Source organism: Loxodonta africana, chromosome 22, assembly GCF_030014295.1.
Source record: "Loxodonta africana isolate mLoxAfr1 chromosome 22, mLoxAfr1.hap2, whole genome shotgun sequence".
Taxonomy (NCBI): domain Eukaryota; kingdom Metazoa; phylum Chordata; class Mammalia; order Proboscidea; family Elephantidae; genus Loxodonta; species Loxodonta africana.
Window position 1 is genome coordinate 12,112,611 of NC_087363.1, and position 14,482 is coordinate 12,127,092.

Genomic DNA, 14,482 nt, shown 5'->3' on the forward strand with positions numbered 1-14,482 from the left:
ATATTCCATCAACTCCTGGAGCCTTGTTTTTTGTCAATGCCTTCAGAGCAGCCTGGACTTCTTTCTTCAGTACCATGGGTTCATAATCATATGCTACCTCTTGAAATGGTTGAACATTGACTATTTCTTTTTGGTAATGACTCTGTATTCCTTCCATCTTCTTTTGATGCTTCCTGAGCCATTTAATATTTTCCCCCATAGAATCCTTCAGTATTGCAACTCGAGGCTTAAATTTTTTCTTAAGTTCTTTCAGCTTGAGAAATGCAGAGCGTGTTCTTCCCTTTTGGTTTTCTATCTCCAGCTGTCATTATAATACTTTACTTTGTCTTTTCAAGCTGCCCTTTGAAATCTTCTGTTCAGTTCTTTTGCTTCATCATTTCATCTTTTTGCTTTAGTTGCTTGACATTCGACAGCAAGTTTCAGGGTGTCTTCTGACATCCATTTTGGTCTTTTCTTTCTTTCCTGTCTTTTTAATGACCTCTTGCTTTCTTCATGTATGATGTCCTTAATGTCATTCCATAATTTGTCTGGTCTTCGGTCATTAGTGTTGAACACATCTTAATTCAGGTGGGATATACTCAAGGTTGTACTTTGGCTCTCATGGACTTATTCTAATTTTCTTGAGTTTCAACTTGATTTGCATATGAACAATTGATGGTCTGTTCCACAATCGGCCCCTGGCCTTGTTCTGACTGATGATATTGAGCCTTTTCATTGTCTCTTTCCACAGATGTAGTTGATTTGATTCCTGTGTATTCTATGTGGTGAGGTCCATGTGTATAGTTGCCATTTATGTTGGTGAAAAAAAGTGTTTGCAATGAAGAAGTTATAAGTCTTGCAAAATTCTATTATGGGATCTCTGACATCATTTCTATCACCAAGGCCATATTTTCCAACTACCTGTCCTTCTTCTTTGTTTCCAACTTTCACATTCCAGTCACTAGTAATTATGAATGCATCCTGATTCCGTGTTTGATCAATTTCAAACTGCAGAAGCTGATAAAAATCTTCAGTTTCTTCTTGGGTGTTAGTGGTTGGTGTGTAAATCTGAATAATAGTCACATTAACTGGTCTTCTTAGTAGGCGTATGGATATTATCCTATCACTGACAGTGTTGTATTTCAGGATAGATCATGAAATGTTCTTTTTGACGATGAATACAATGCTATTCCTCTTCACGTTGTCATTCCCGGCATAGTAGACCCTATGATTGTCTGATTCAAAATGGCCAGTACTAAACCATTTCAGCTCACTAATGCCTAGGATATCAATGTTTATGTGTTCCATTTCATTTTTGATGATTTCTAATTTTCCTAGATTCATACTTCATACATTCCATGTTCTGATTATTAATGGATATTTGCAGCTGTTTCTTCTCATTTTGAGGCATATCACATTGGCCATTGAAGGTCCCTAAAGCTTGACTCCATCCATGCCATTAAGGCTGACTCTACTTTGAGGAGGCAGCTCTTCCCCAGTTATCTTTTGAGTGCCTTCCAGCTTGAGGGGCTCATCTTCTGGACTATATCAGACAATGTTCTGCTGCTATTCATAAGGTTTTCACTGGCTAATTTTTTTCAGAAGTAGACCGCCAGGTCCTTCTTCCTAGTCACTCCTAGTCTGGAAGCTCAGCTGAAACCTGTCCTCCATGGGTGACCCTACTGGTATCTGAATACCGGTGGGATAGCTTCTAACATCACAGCAATGCACAACCCCCACAGTACGACAAACTGACAGACACATTGAGGCATACTGTACTAGGCTAATATAAAAAATGTGTCATTTATCCTGGGTAGGGATAGCTTCTTTAGATAGCTTCTTTATGTCAGCTATGCCATCCTGAGCTAAATTGTGCATTTGTTTTGTGTTTAAATTTGTCTTTTGGGGAGAAGTGTCATCATTTTCCCAGCCAGAGTGGATGTTAGAGCAAAAATAGAAGATTCCTACCTGAAAGCAACTGTGTTTAGTGTGTGTCAGTGTATGGGTACATGTATGCACATGTGCATGTGTGCTCACCTGTGTGCTTGTGTCTATGAAAAATCTGTGGCAAACACATTTCCCCAATGATTTTAGTAATTTTTTGGTAACATTTTTTGGACTTTTCCAGTATATCCATACGTTGTACACAGCCAGCCTTCCAATTTTCCTACATCAACCTTTGCTATTCGTATAACCAGTAGGTTAATATCTAATAAAAAAAAAAATTTAATATCTAATATCATGTGTGAACTAATGAAAAGTTTTAATTAAGTGATAAGACACTCAGTCAATAGCTCTTTGTGTAGGCACAAAGAGTCCATCAGGCATGGACTCCCCTGGTGGGATCAGGACAGGCCTTCTCACTACCCTTAAGACCTTGGTAGTTCAATGCGAAAGATGAACATTAAACAAATAATTATTAATACTATATAATTGGAAATGTGCCAGATACTATAAAGAAGACATGCAGAATGCTAATGAAATAAATGAAGGAGTAGCACTCCTGAGGCTTGCTTCACTGTCCGGTATGATAACCACTAGCCACATGTGTATATTTAAATTTAAATTAATTAAAACTAAATAAAAAATTCAGTTCCTCAGTCATACTACTGTGTTTCAAAATGATCAATAGTCACATGTATCTAGTGGCTGCTGTACTGGGCAATGTGGATCCAGAACATTTGCATCATTGCAGAAAGTTCTATTGGATAGTGCTGTAGCTACAGCTTCTGGGACTGTTTAAACTGAGCAGGCATAAAAATAGATAGGCCCAATGAATATTTGAGATAGAAGGGAGAATAGTCAGGACCAAGGAAAGCTGTACAATATGGAAGTAACACAAATTGAGCTTGAGGTATTGTGTTCTCAGGGGAGTATTACTACTATGGTGTGTGTGTCAGCTTAAAGATGGTATAGTTGTATTAGTGTTTTCAATATTACTGTCACCATATGAAATCAAGTCTCCCTGGTTTCTGCTTAAACATGGTACAGTATTTAAAAAATCATAATTCTGTTATCCTAAATAATCATAAAACATTTCTAAGTCATGAATGTAGACTTTTTTATTTTTTGACAAAAAGAGGGAGAGTTCCTTCATAACATAAACTCTTTTACCACCTTCCTCTCTTTTTTCTTACACCACCATATACCACTGGTACCCTTTAAGCCTCTTTCTTCTTCTAGAATCCCAAATTTCTTACAGACTTGCGCTGACTCAGCTCGTTATCACATGCATTAAATTGGCCTGTCTCTCATTTTTCAGTTTTTTCTCACGTCTTTTTTTCTGGCTATGGGACAACAGAGAAAACTGCAGTAGCTGACTCAGCAAATAGTAATGTTTCCTCCTTAGTAAAAAACCAATTCCAACTTAGTAAAAAGTCGATTCCAACTCGTAGTGACCCTATGGGACAGAGTAGAACTGCTCCACAGAGTTTCTAAGGCTGTAAGTCTTTTTTTTTTTTTTTTAATTTTTATTGTGCTTTCAGTGAAAGTTTACAAATCAAGTCAGTCTCTCATACAAAAATTTACCTTGCTATATACTCCGAATTGCTCTCCCCCAATGAGACAGCACACTCCTTCCCTCCACTCTCTCTTTTCACGTCCATTCGGCCAGCTTCTGACCCCCTCTGCCCTCCTGTCTCCCCTCCAGACAGGAGATACCAACATAGTCTCATGTGTCTACTTGATCTAAGAATCTCACTCTTCTCCAGTATCATTTCCTATCCCATTGTCCAGCCCAACCCCTGTCTGAAGAGTTGGCTTTGGGAATGGTTCCTGTCTTGGGCTAACAGCAGGTCTGGGGACCATGACCTCCAGGGTCCTTCTAGTCTCAGTCAAACCACTAAGTCTGGTCTTTTCACGAGAATTTGGGATCTGCATTCCACTGCTCACCTGGTCCCTCAGGGGTTCTCTGTTGTGTTCCCTGTCAGAGCAGTCATCGGTTGTAGCCGGGCACCATCTAGTTCTTCTGGTCTCAGGCTGATGTTGTCTCTGATTTATGTGGTCTTTTCTGTCTCTTGGGCTCATAATTACCTTGTGTGTTTGGAGTTCTTCGTTCTTCTTTGCTCCAGGTGGGTTGAGACCAATTGATGCATCTTAGATGGCCGCTTGCTAGCGTTTAAGACCCCAGACATCAAGGCTGTAAATCTTTATGGAAACAGATGCCACATCTTTCTGATGTGAAGCAGCTGGTGGGTTTGAACCAATGAACTTTCAGTTAGCAGCAGAGTACTTAGCCATTGCACCACCAGGGCTTCTTCTCCTTCGTAGGCTGTTCAAAAAGACACTGCCACACAACTGTCATCACATGTAAACATTAAGGAAACACTCTAAAATGCTTTTGGGAAAATTGATTATGCTATTTGATCTTGGCTTTGGGCTCTATATGTTTTAAAAACTTAAGTTATTACTTGCATATGCATATTCTTCAGCTCCGTGGTTGAATCCCTTTCATATCAGTGTCATTGCTTCGCCAAAAGGCTGTGTTGTAGGCAATCTAGGGTGTGTGTTTGTTTCTTTTTTCCTTTTTCTTCGCACCTTGGAGGTAAGAAGCTGGGATGGAAGACTCCACTGACCATGCCATACAGACTGCACAGCCTGTTGCTATAATTCACATGAACATACTTTTTCTAAAAGATGTACCATCACTTCACTTTCAAGCTGTATTTATGGTTTAATTGTATAATGTAAAATTGAATAAAACCTTGCAGAGATGGATTAAAAAAAAAGGTTTTTTTTTTTTTTTTTTGAGTTGGATTAGTAGGGGAAAAAGCTTGTTTCAATAGAATCAGTAGAAGCTTGAGTGATCAAATATTGTTGAAGAAATAGGAACTTCTTACTTTCCCTTGCAGAAAGTAACTGAAACCAGAATAACTGTGTTGACTGCCCTGGCATGCATTCTCAAGATCTTTTTTAATGGCTAGGTAAGAACTGTGTATTGATAAACTATTTATTGTTCTTTTATTAAGTTACTAAAGGGCTTGAGACTGCTTGAAGCGTTTGCTTGCTTAATGTGTTTTAAGCACCTGACAGGTTCAAATTTTATTTATGCTTTATATGTGAAAAAAAAAAATTGAGATTGATGAGAAATTACAGTATCACATGAATAACAGGAGGAACCAGACCAATAACTTTTAAAAACTTGCTATCTGTAAAAATTCTAATTAGCAGATTACGGATTCTGTATTTCCTACCAGTTCCCATCCTGTTGATTCTGACTCATGGTGACCCCATGTGTGTCAGTAGGACTGTGTTCCATAGGGTTTTCAGTGGTTGATTTTCAGAAGTAGATCACTTGGCTAGATCATCTCCCTATGTCTCCCATATGGCAGATATAACAGTTGTAATCAGATCAATACACACCTAAAGGTGGAGTTCATACCTGTCTTCTCTGCTAGAATGGAAGCTCTCCAAGGCAAGGAAAAGGTCTAAATAGTTTATATCTGCAACCCAACACCCAAACCTTTGTCTGGCACACTAAAAGTATTTGCTAAATATTTGTTGGATAAGTGAACTAACAATTTTGGAGGCATTTTGAAATTTTGATTTGATAGATTTTAGAACAGAATCAAGTCCTTCTCTGTATGATTGTGAAACCCAACCCCAGTAGATTAAACTCTTTCTTCTCTATTGACTTAAAGTTTGGTAACTAGCCTAAGTTATTTTATTTCCTCTCTAAATGTGCTGACCTCAATATCAAAAGAAACTTTAATTGCAGAGTAAGTGCACTGATCGTATCAGCCACCAAACATATTTTTTAAAAAGTCTGTGGGAAAGTAGGAGCCATAGATAAGGAAGAAATAAAAGATTTCCTAAAGCAAATTGAGAATTGAAGATAAAAGAGGCAGCCTGTTATAAGGAGGTTAATGCAGACTGAAGTAGATGTCACTAATTTCATATAATTTTGCTGTCAATGGGTTATAAGAGCTTTGAGTTGTTTCCTGAATGAAGTATATGGACTCGCATTTGCACTCATGACTCTTTCTGTCTTGGACCAAGAATTAAGTATGCGAGTGTGGGTTTGTGTTAGAAGTGGAGGAGAGAAAGGAGACCAGGAAAAGAAGAGAAAAAATAAAATGGAGTGGAGATAAGAAAATGGACTCATGACTTTAAATCTATTTTTTAACATAATGTTCTAAATAACTAAATTATGAATGCATCATAATCATGGATTAACTGTTTACTAATGTCTTGCAGAGCCCTGGTGGCACAATGGTTAAGAATTCCGCTGCTAACCAAAGGTGGTGCGAACAATAAACATGCTCAGGTGCTAATAGAAAGGTTAGAGGTCAAATCCACCCAGAGGCACCTCGGAAGAAAGGCCTGGTGAGCTACTTCTGAAAAATCGCCCATTGAAAAATCTATGGACCACAGTAGTGCTCTGACACACACGGGGTTACCATGAGTGGAAACTGACTCAGTGACAACAGGAATGTCTGGGAGACAGTTAATTGGTATCTCTGAAGAAAAGAAAAAGGCAGGGGTGAAGCAGTGGTAGTCTACGCCCAGGTAAAATAGCATTTCTTTTCATTTATTTACTTTCAGAACTAGAGTGGAATATACAGCATTTCCTAAGTGTATACAGCATTTTCTTGCTGGGCCAGGAAACAGCATTTTCAGGGACCAACCATCGAGGTCTCTGCTGGCACTTCTGTTCAGATACCAGTTGGGTGAAGACAGACAGAGCATTTAAGCCCTTCCAGGGATACCTCCAAAATGCAGTGACTTCTGTAATGCGGATGCCTCCCGGCGACACCTCTTTGATCAGCTCAAAGGTATTATGTGTAAAATATAGAAGGTGTCACTGGCACTTGTTGTTAGGCGCCATCCAGTTGATTTCAACTCATTGCAACCCCAGGTGACGGAATAGAACTGCCCCGTAGGGTTTTCTTGGCTGTAATCTTTACAGAAGCAGATCACGAGGTCTTTCCCCTGTGGAGCCACTGGGTGGGTTCGAACCGCCAACCTTTCCATTAGTAGCTGAGCGCTTAACCAGTTGTGCCACCAGAACTCCTTGTCACTGGTAGGGACTTGCCAGTTTCTACATAATCGTGACAATCCTATTGTGAAAATTAATTTGAATTTTAATGAGATAGGTACAGAAACCAGCTTTGATTTTCTTCTTAGGTAAATATTTTGAGTTAATGTAAGTGGCCGTAAAATCCATTTGTGAATGCTCAGCTATCTGAGCATATGGTTTGTTTGTTTTTATGTACTTTGGGAATAGTGTTGCAATTTTGTTACATTTTCTAAATTGTAGAAAAGAATTATAACTTTAATATTAGGAATGAATTATTATTAATTTTCATTCCAATAAGACTAAAAAATAAAAAGAAGGACCTTGTAGCAATTGCTAGAGCTTCTTGGTTAAAAAACGCCAGTGAGGAGGACACAGTCCATGTACTTCTAGTTACCGTGGACTGCTTTGATTTAAACCTCTTCGTCTCCTTTGAGAATGTTTGCTTTGCTAAAAAATGACTTTTTAATAGATATTTTATTATAAAGTATGATCTTTGTTTTCCTCACAAACTGAAGCTAATACCATTTTGATTCAACTCCTGGAGTACTGAAGCTGGAAACAGCATTACAGACAGTCTGGTCTTAATCTCTTGTTTTATAAACCAGGAAGCTGAGAGAGGGGAAGGGAAGTAATGTCACAGACAAGACTAGAACCTGGGCCTTCTCACTAGAGTTGGGCTGTGCTTCTCTTTCTTCTCCAGCTTTAGGCTGTCTCCTCTGTATTACAAAGCTGTGACAGCCACCGCAAAGGGTCATCCTGAGGACTGAATGAGACAACACAAAAAACACATAGCATGCTGCTTCATGTATAGTAAATACTCACCAAATAGTAACTAAACTTAATAGTATTAGCAGCTTCAGCGATTGAAATATTTCCTGAGCATCTCTTGTGGACATTGGACAAAGCGTCTATCCTGATGTTGTGTGCCCACCCCGAGGTCTTCATGTGACCACTAGAGCTAGATCTATGTCATTAACCGGTGCAGTGGGGCAATCCAGTCCCCGGCTTTCTCCTTTATAAAGTGGGCGTCAATTCATGAATACATGGAAGATGATTTGTAAAGGTCAGAATTACTGAAGATACGCAGTTGGGCAGATCTAAGCTCTTAAACTGCTGGTAAAAACAGAATATATTTTAAAACAATTATTGAAAAATCAAAATTACTTTTCAAAGAATCATTATGAGATAGGGGAAGAAACAAAACAAAAACACAACACCCTTTGTCCCTGGATGTTTTTTTTTTTTTTTTAGTTTTTTAAAACATATAACTCAATGTATATGGGTGTTTCAGATTATTTAAATCTGAAAACTAGTCCAGCCATATTTCACAAAAACAAGCATAGGTAATGACTGGCTGTGACAATAACTAGATGCTTTCTCTTTAATTTAAACAGTGGTTATCATCCTGAGGCTTATTCCACCAGCTTCTGGTACAGCCACTGGGCAATGCCCCACCCTTTAGAACTGCCTGGTGTGGACTTTATCCTGGAGATGTTTGAAAGTATTTGGTAGGTTTCAAACCAGGGAGGGATGTGATCATATTGGCATTTTAAATTACTCAGCAGCTGTGTTGTTGTGAACAGATTGGAGTGAAGCCAGGTTGGAGTTAGAAGACTGTGGAAACAGATTAGGTGAGTGGTGAAGAAGGTTTGGGCAAGAGAAGGGATTGAAATGAGAGGACAAACTTCATAATCAGTCAAGGGAGAGAATTAGTGGGACTTGGTGATGGCCCAGATGGGGGAAAGGGTAAATGAGAGGAGGAATATAAATTCACGTCAAGGTGACCAGGTGGATGGTCAACCAGAGTGGAGATACAGAGGGAGGTATACATTTTGGTGGGAAGAGAAGGAATTCTGCTTTGGAGGTGTTAAGTTCAAGGTGATATCCAGGTGGATATTTAAACTCATGAGGAAGTTTGACCTTGGGAAGTTGATTTGGGTATCTCCAGTAAATTGATGCTAATGAAAACTTTCTTCAGTGGAGATAATTTCACTGGGGGAGAGGATATGGACTATGAAGGGAAAAACACTCCAAACAAAATTAATTAGTACCTGAAAGAGTATGGAGAAGAAATCTATATTTATGTTAGCTCTTAGACCTGATTCCTTTGCGTGACCTCAAGTTCTAACTGAATTGAGCTTCAGAAATCATGAAGTCATTTTGAATCTTGGCCAAATATGTTGTTAATTCAAGCATATATCCATAAACTTAATGCACATGACATAAGTTTTTCTAATGGCTCTTCCTCTTCCATATTATGAAAAAATGAGGTTGTGTATGAAGAATTAAGATTCCAAAGCTCTCTGTCACAGGCAGTGAATCACTTACTGCTATAGCAGATACTTTTGTTTATTAGGAAATACAGATATGTTACAAACATCCTTTTTATGTAGCTTAGAAATTACAACCTACGTGGCTAATCCTGATTGGTTTTCTCTGTGGCTTAAAGATGTTCTATAAAAAACTCCTAAATCTGTTTTAATATTTGTTATCTTGATTAGAATTTCACTTGAGCAGCATGTGTCGTTTTTCTGCTTAGTTTACCAATTTAATGTTGAGAGCAAATGTCAATTTCAGCCCCGGCCATGACAGAGTAACTGGTACTGGACTTATCATACCACAGTAAACGGTTATAAAACTGGATATAGTAGATAAACCCAAACCAAACCTGTTGCCTTTAAGTTAATTTTGATTTGTAACAACCCTGTAGGACAGAGTAGAATTGCCCTATTGGGTTTCCAAGGAGCAGCTAGTGGATTTGAACTGCCGACCTTTTGATTAACAGCCATAGCTCTTAACCACTACACCACCAGGGCTCCAAAGTGAATAAGGTAACTGTTTTGAGTCCTTGGAAAATGGAAAGCTGGCATTATATGTGATTCTTGACAAGAGGAAAGCACTCAAGATCTCCTAATAGCCACAAAGGGAGGATGAGGCCACACAGCAGAAAGCAGTGGTCTCACTGAACTGAGGTGTCCATTTTAGTTTGAACTTCAGAGCTGCTGATGTGGCTGAAATTTGAGAGTCAGGGTACTAGATAGGAGAAAGTTGTACACAGTGGGACCCAGAAGGGGGAACCATGGGCCTCACTGTATGTCATTAGCTAAAAGCTGGACAATGCATACACAAAGTAGTACTCTATGAGACCTAGCAGAGAATGGCTTCTGCAGGGCTAAATGCTTAACAGACATACCAGAAGTCGTTTAGCACTGAGACATGGAATCCTGGCCTAGCCAAAGTGTAAAGATCTTACTGAAAAGCTCAAGAACTCAGATGAGACAATGGAAAAGCCACACTTTAGGAATAAACCAAAAAAACCCCAAACCCATAGCCATCAAGGCAATTCTGACTCATATAGACCCTATAGAAATAGAGGAATAAGAACCAGAATATAGAATGATGGTCATGTTCTAGAACTGAGAGTAAAACTTAATTAGATCCACTCTAACAGTATAAAAGCAAGTCTGAGAGAGTTGAGTGGGTCTTCCCTGCCAGTAATTTCACTGACTGCAAGACCAATACTCAATACTGTGAGGTATGAAAATACTTCACAGGTTACCAGACATCTTGTAATTTACGATATATGTGAAGAAACAGGAAGATGTGATCCCTCATTGTGTTAGTCATCCAGTGCTGCCATAACAGAAATACCACAGTGGATGGCTTTAACAAAGAGAAATTTATTTTCTCACAGTCTAGTAGGTTACAAGCCCAGATTCAGGACATCGGCTACAGGGGGAAGGCTTTCTCTCTCTGTTGACTCTGGAGGGAGGTCCTTGTCCTCAATCTTCCCCTGGTTGAAGAGCTTCTCAGGCGTAGGGACCCCATGTTCAAAGGACACGCTCTGCCCCTGGTGCTGCCTTCTTGGTGGTATGAGGTCCCCAACTCTCTGCTTGCTTCCCTTTCCTTTTATCTCTTGAGACATAAAAGGTGGTGCTAGGCCACACCCCAGGGAAACTCCCTTTACCTTGGATTAGGGAGGTGACCTGAGTAAGGGTGGTGTTACAATCCCACCCTAATCCTCTCAACATAAAATTACAATCACAAAATGGAGGACAACTACACAATACTGGGAATCATGACTTAACCAAGTTGACACATATTTTTGGGGGGACACAATTCAATCCATGATACCCATCAAGAAAACTGGAAACAGATGCCAACATGACACAGATATTGGAACTAGCAGAGTTATTCTTACATTGTTCAAGGATTTAAAGGAAAATATGGACATGGTGCATAAACAGATAAGAAATATCACCTAAGAAATGGTAACTGTAAAAAATAGCCAAACGGAAATTTTAGAACTGAAAAGTGCAATGACTGAAATTTAAAATATTCTGAATGGGATTAGCTAAATAAGAGGTCAGTCAGTGAATTTAAAGCCATATCATTAATCCTGAAAATTCAAAATAACCCAGAATGAGAAACCTCTTTATATACACTCCAATAGTTACAAATTAAGACATCTGTGGTAAATGAGGATGTAGAGCAATTGCAACTCTTACACGCAGTTAATGGGAGTGTAAGATGGTACAACCGCTTTTGAAAACAGTGTGTTTTACTGTTAACCATATATCCTATGACCCAACAATTTTCTTCTATTTACCCAAGAAAAAAATGAAAGTATATATCCAGAAAAATTTTCTACACAAATACTCGTAGTCGTTTTACTCATAAAGGTCCCAAATCAAAATAGCACAAATGTCCATTAATAGCAGAATAAATAAATGAATTATTGGGCATTTATTTGTACAGTAGAATACTATTCAGCAATAAAAAGGATAACTTCTGATATACACAACAGCATGGATGAATCTCGTAAACAGTTGAAAGAAGCCAGTCACAAAAGATTACATAGTGTGTAATTCCATTTACATAAATTTCAAGAACAGACAAAACTAAGTTATGATGGTAGAAACCAGAACTTGAGTTGCCTGTGGAAGTGGTGGAACTTGACTGCAAGGGGGAACTGGAGAACTTTCTGGGGTGACCCAAAGATTCTATAACTTGTTTAGGATCTTGATTTTATGTGTGTGCACATTTGTCAAAACTCATCCATTGTTCTATTAAAATATGTGTATTTCACTGTATATAACTTTTGCCTTAATTTAAAAAAATGAATATTTTTAAAAACAATAAATTATAGATTAATTCAAATTGCTAATTATGATTTCACATAATACATTAAAGCAAGCTTGCTTATAATCCTACCAAATACTTTAAATACATAAGATATATTTTTGTTAAAAATATAATCTGGGAGGGTGTTGTATGGTTTGGTTTGGCTTTTTCTCCCCTTAGTCTTTTAGGGTTAAAATTTACTTTAAATTTCCAATGTCTTTAGAAAGAAAGAAAATTTGCAAAATTTCCCAGCATTGAAAACATATATATTCCCTAGGCAGTTCACTGAAAAGGAATAGTCCTTGAATCTTTTCACAAAATGATCTGGAGTGACATTGAGGAACTTTAGCTATTTTGTCCCAGGGAATTGGATGTTCATTGAGAAACACGTTGGATAATTGAAGCCATTCATATGGGAGCTGAAAGTCCAGGCAAGAATATGACCTTAGTTAATTGAAAAGAAGTGGTGATACAACATGAAGAACACTGATCTCTGAGAATGACAACAAAAGGGTGGGTTAGCATTGTTAGGGGAGGCAGAGTTCATTTTACAGACTAGTTCTCCAGTGATAAAGATTTGTGATAATGGACTAACATAAAAATCTCTTCTTCTCCCTCACCCTCCTCGGAAGGCAAAAATAACAGGGTAAAGAAGAATCACAGGGTGAAACTATCAGTTGGATATTTTCACTCTGATAGGTATAGCCTCAGTGGACGTGGGTACACAACATGGTATAACGGCAAGAACATGGGGTTTGGAGTTAGAGAATAACTTCTGATAACAAACAGCTGTGTGTTTGCTGCGTGACCTTCAGCAGGCTCTTTAGCCTCGCTGACCTTGCCTTGTAGGGTCGCTGCGGGATGAAATAAGGCATCACACGGAAAGTGTTTAGCATGTAGTATGTAAACCGAAGGTAGCCCTTCCGTCTCTTACAAAGATAGAGCTCTGTACAAGAGAGTGATTTGTAGGCTTTCTTGAGGAATCATTTTCTGAAATGAAAATAAACGAGGAAAGCAGTAGCCATTCATTGGCTAATGCATACGTCCCATATTACCGTAGCTAGGCTTGTGTTTTATTTAGGACACCAATGTTGTAGTTATTAAACAGAGACCGAATGATTTACAAATACTAAGTACCCTTCAAAGAGACATGAGCATCCATGAAAGTTATATGCTTCTTGGATTAAGCTGTTAATCAGGAGTGTTTTATTATTTATTTTCCTGGAAGAGGAAAAGTCCCACAGTTAAAATGATTAAGAGCTAAGTTACTAAACATACAGTGAGCCAAATCATTTAAAAATACTAGGAGCTGGCTTTCTGAGCAGCCGTGTCTTAATAACAGACCTTAAGAGCTAAGAACAGTGTTCAGTCTTTAGAAGTCCACATGTAAGTGTTAGACATTTGGCTCTGCAAGAGGTGAATTCTTAAGTCCTCAGAACAGAAAGGGTTCTGTGACAGTAGTACAGCCTTCTTTGGAAATAACTAGACGAAAAAGAATCATAGGTAAGACAGAAATATGTTATGACAGAACAGAAATCGTTAGACTTTTTAGGTGAGTTTGAATTGGTTGTTCTTATAATGGATTCTGTACATACCATTTTCAGTTCTATTTAAGAAGTAAATTGTGATAACATTTAATACGCAAATACATAATGAGCTGTTGGAAAAAATTACCTCTGATTTTCAAAGATTTAACACGTATTGTTTCTCAGCAAATCAAGATATTAAAGAAACTATATAACCTGCAAACCTAGATACAAGCATAACTTGTTCCTTCCCCTTATATAATTTTTTACTAAAGAAATATTAGAAGTATGTTAGATTTTGGTTATCACAGAAAGATCCTGGTTTCAGAGCTCTTAGTTTTCCCTACTTTGGTTGGATGTGTCTGGTTCTCCATGTTGCTAAATGGTAATGTCAGTAACAGTTCATCTGATGAGTGGAACTAAAAACACAATTCGTTAAAGCATTCATTGATCCTTTGTTTTTATCTACTGGGGCCAATTCTGACATATATACAATATAATGTGTTGTCATAGTTGTAGGTGCTTAGGGAGAATGACAAAAACCAAAAATAAGCAAACCTACTGCCGTCGAGTTGACTCTGACCCATAGGAACCGTGTAGGACAGAGCAGAACTGCCCTGTAGGGTTTCCAAGGCTGTAGTCTTTACGGAAGCAGATTGCTACATCTTTTGCCAGTGGAGCAGCTGGAGGGTTTAAACTGCTGACTTTTGGGTTAGCAGCTGAGCGCTTAAATGCTGCACCACCTGGCCTCCTAACCATACACCATACAAGAAAATCTCAGCTTGAATAAAGATTTATTTATTTATTTTTGGATTAAAGATTTAAATGTAAAGAA

The 14,482-nt window shown here is 38.3% G+C and overlaps 1 long non-coding RNA gene across 3 annotated transcripts in view; it reads left to right on the forward strand.

Annotated features, from left to right (window-relative positions):
- Positions 1 to 14,027, forward strand: part of LOC111750578 (uncharacterized) — a 37,376-nt gene extending 23,349 nt beyond the window's left edge. For all 3 annotated transcript variants that reach the window (XR_002785665.2, XR_002785663.2, XR_010318963.1), the window contains 4 exons: positions 4,830 to 4,901; positions 6,175 to 6,303; positions 6,523 to 6,752; positions 8,392 to 14,027. This is a non-coding gene — a long non-coding RNA (uncharacterized LOC111750578). The remainder of the gene's footprint in view (positions 1 to 4,829; positions 4,902 to 6,174; positions 6,304 to 6,522; positions 6,753 to 8,391) is intronic.
- The last annotated feature ends 455 nt before the right edge of the window (positions 14,028 to 14,482 follow it).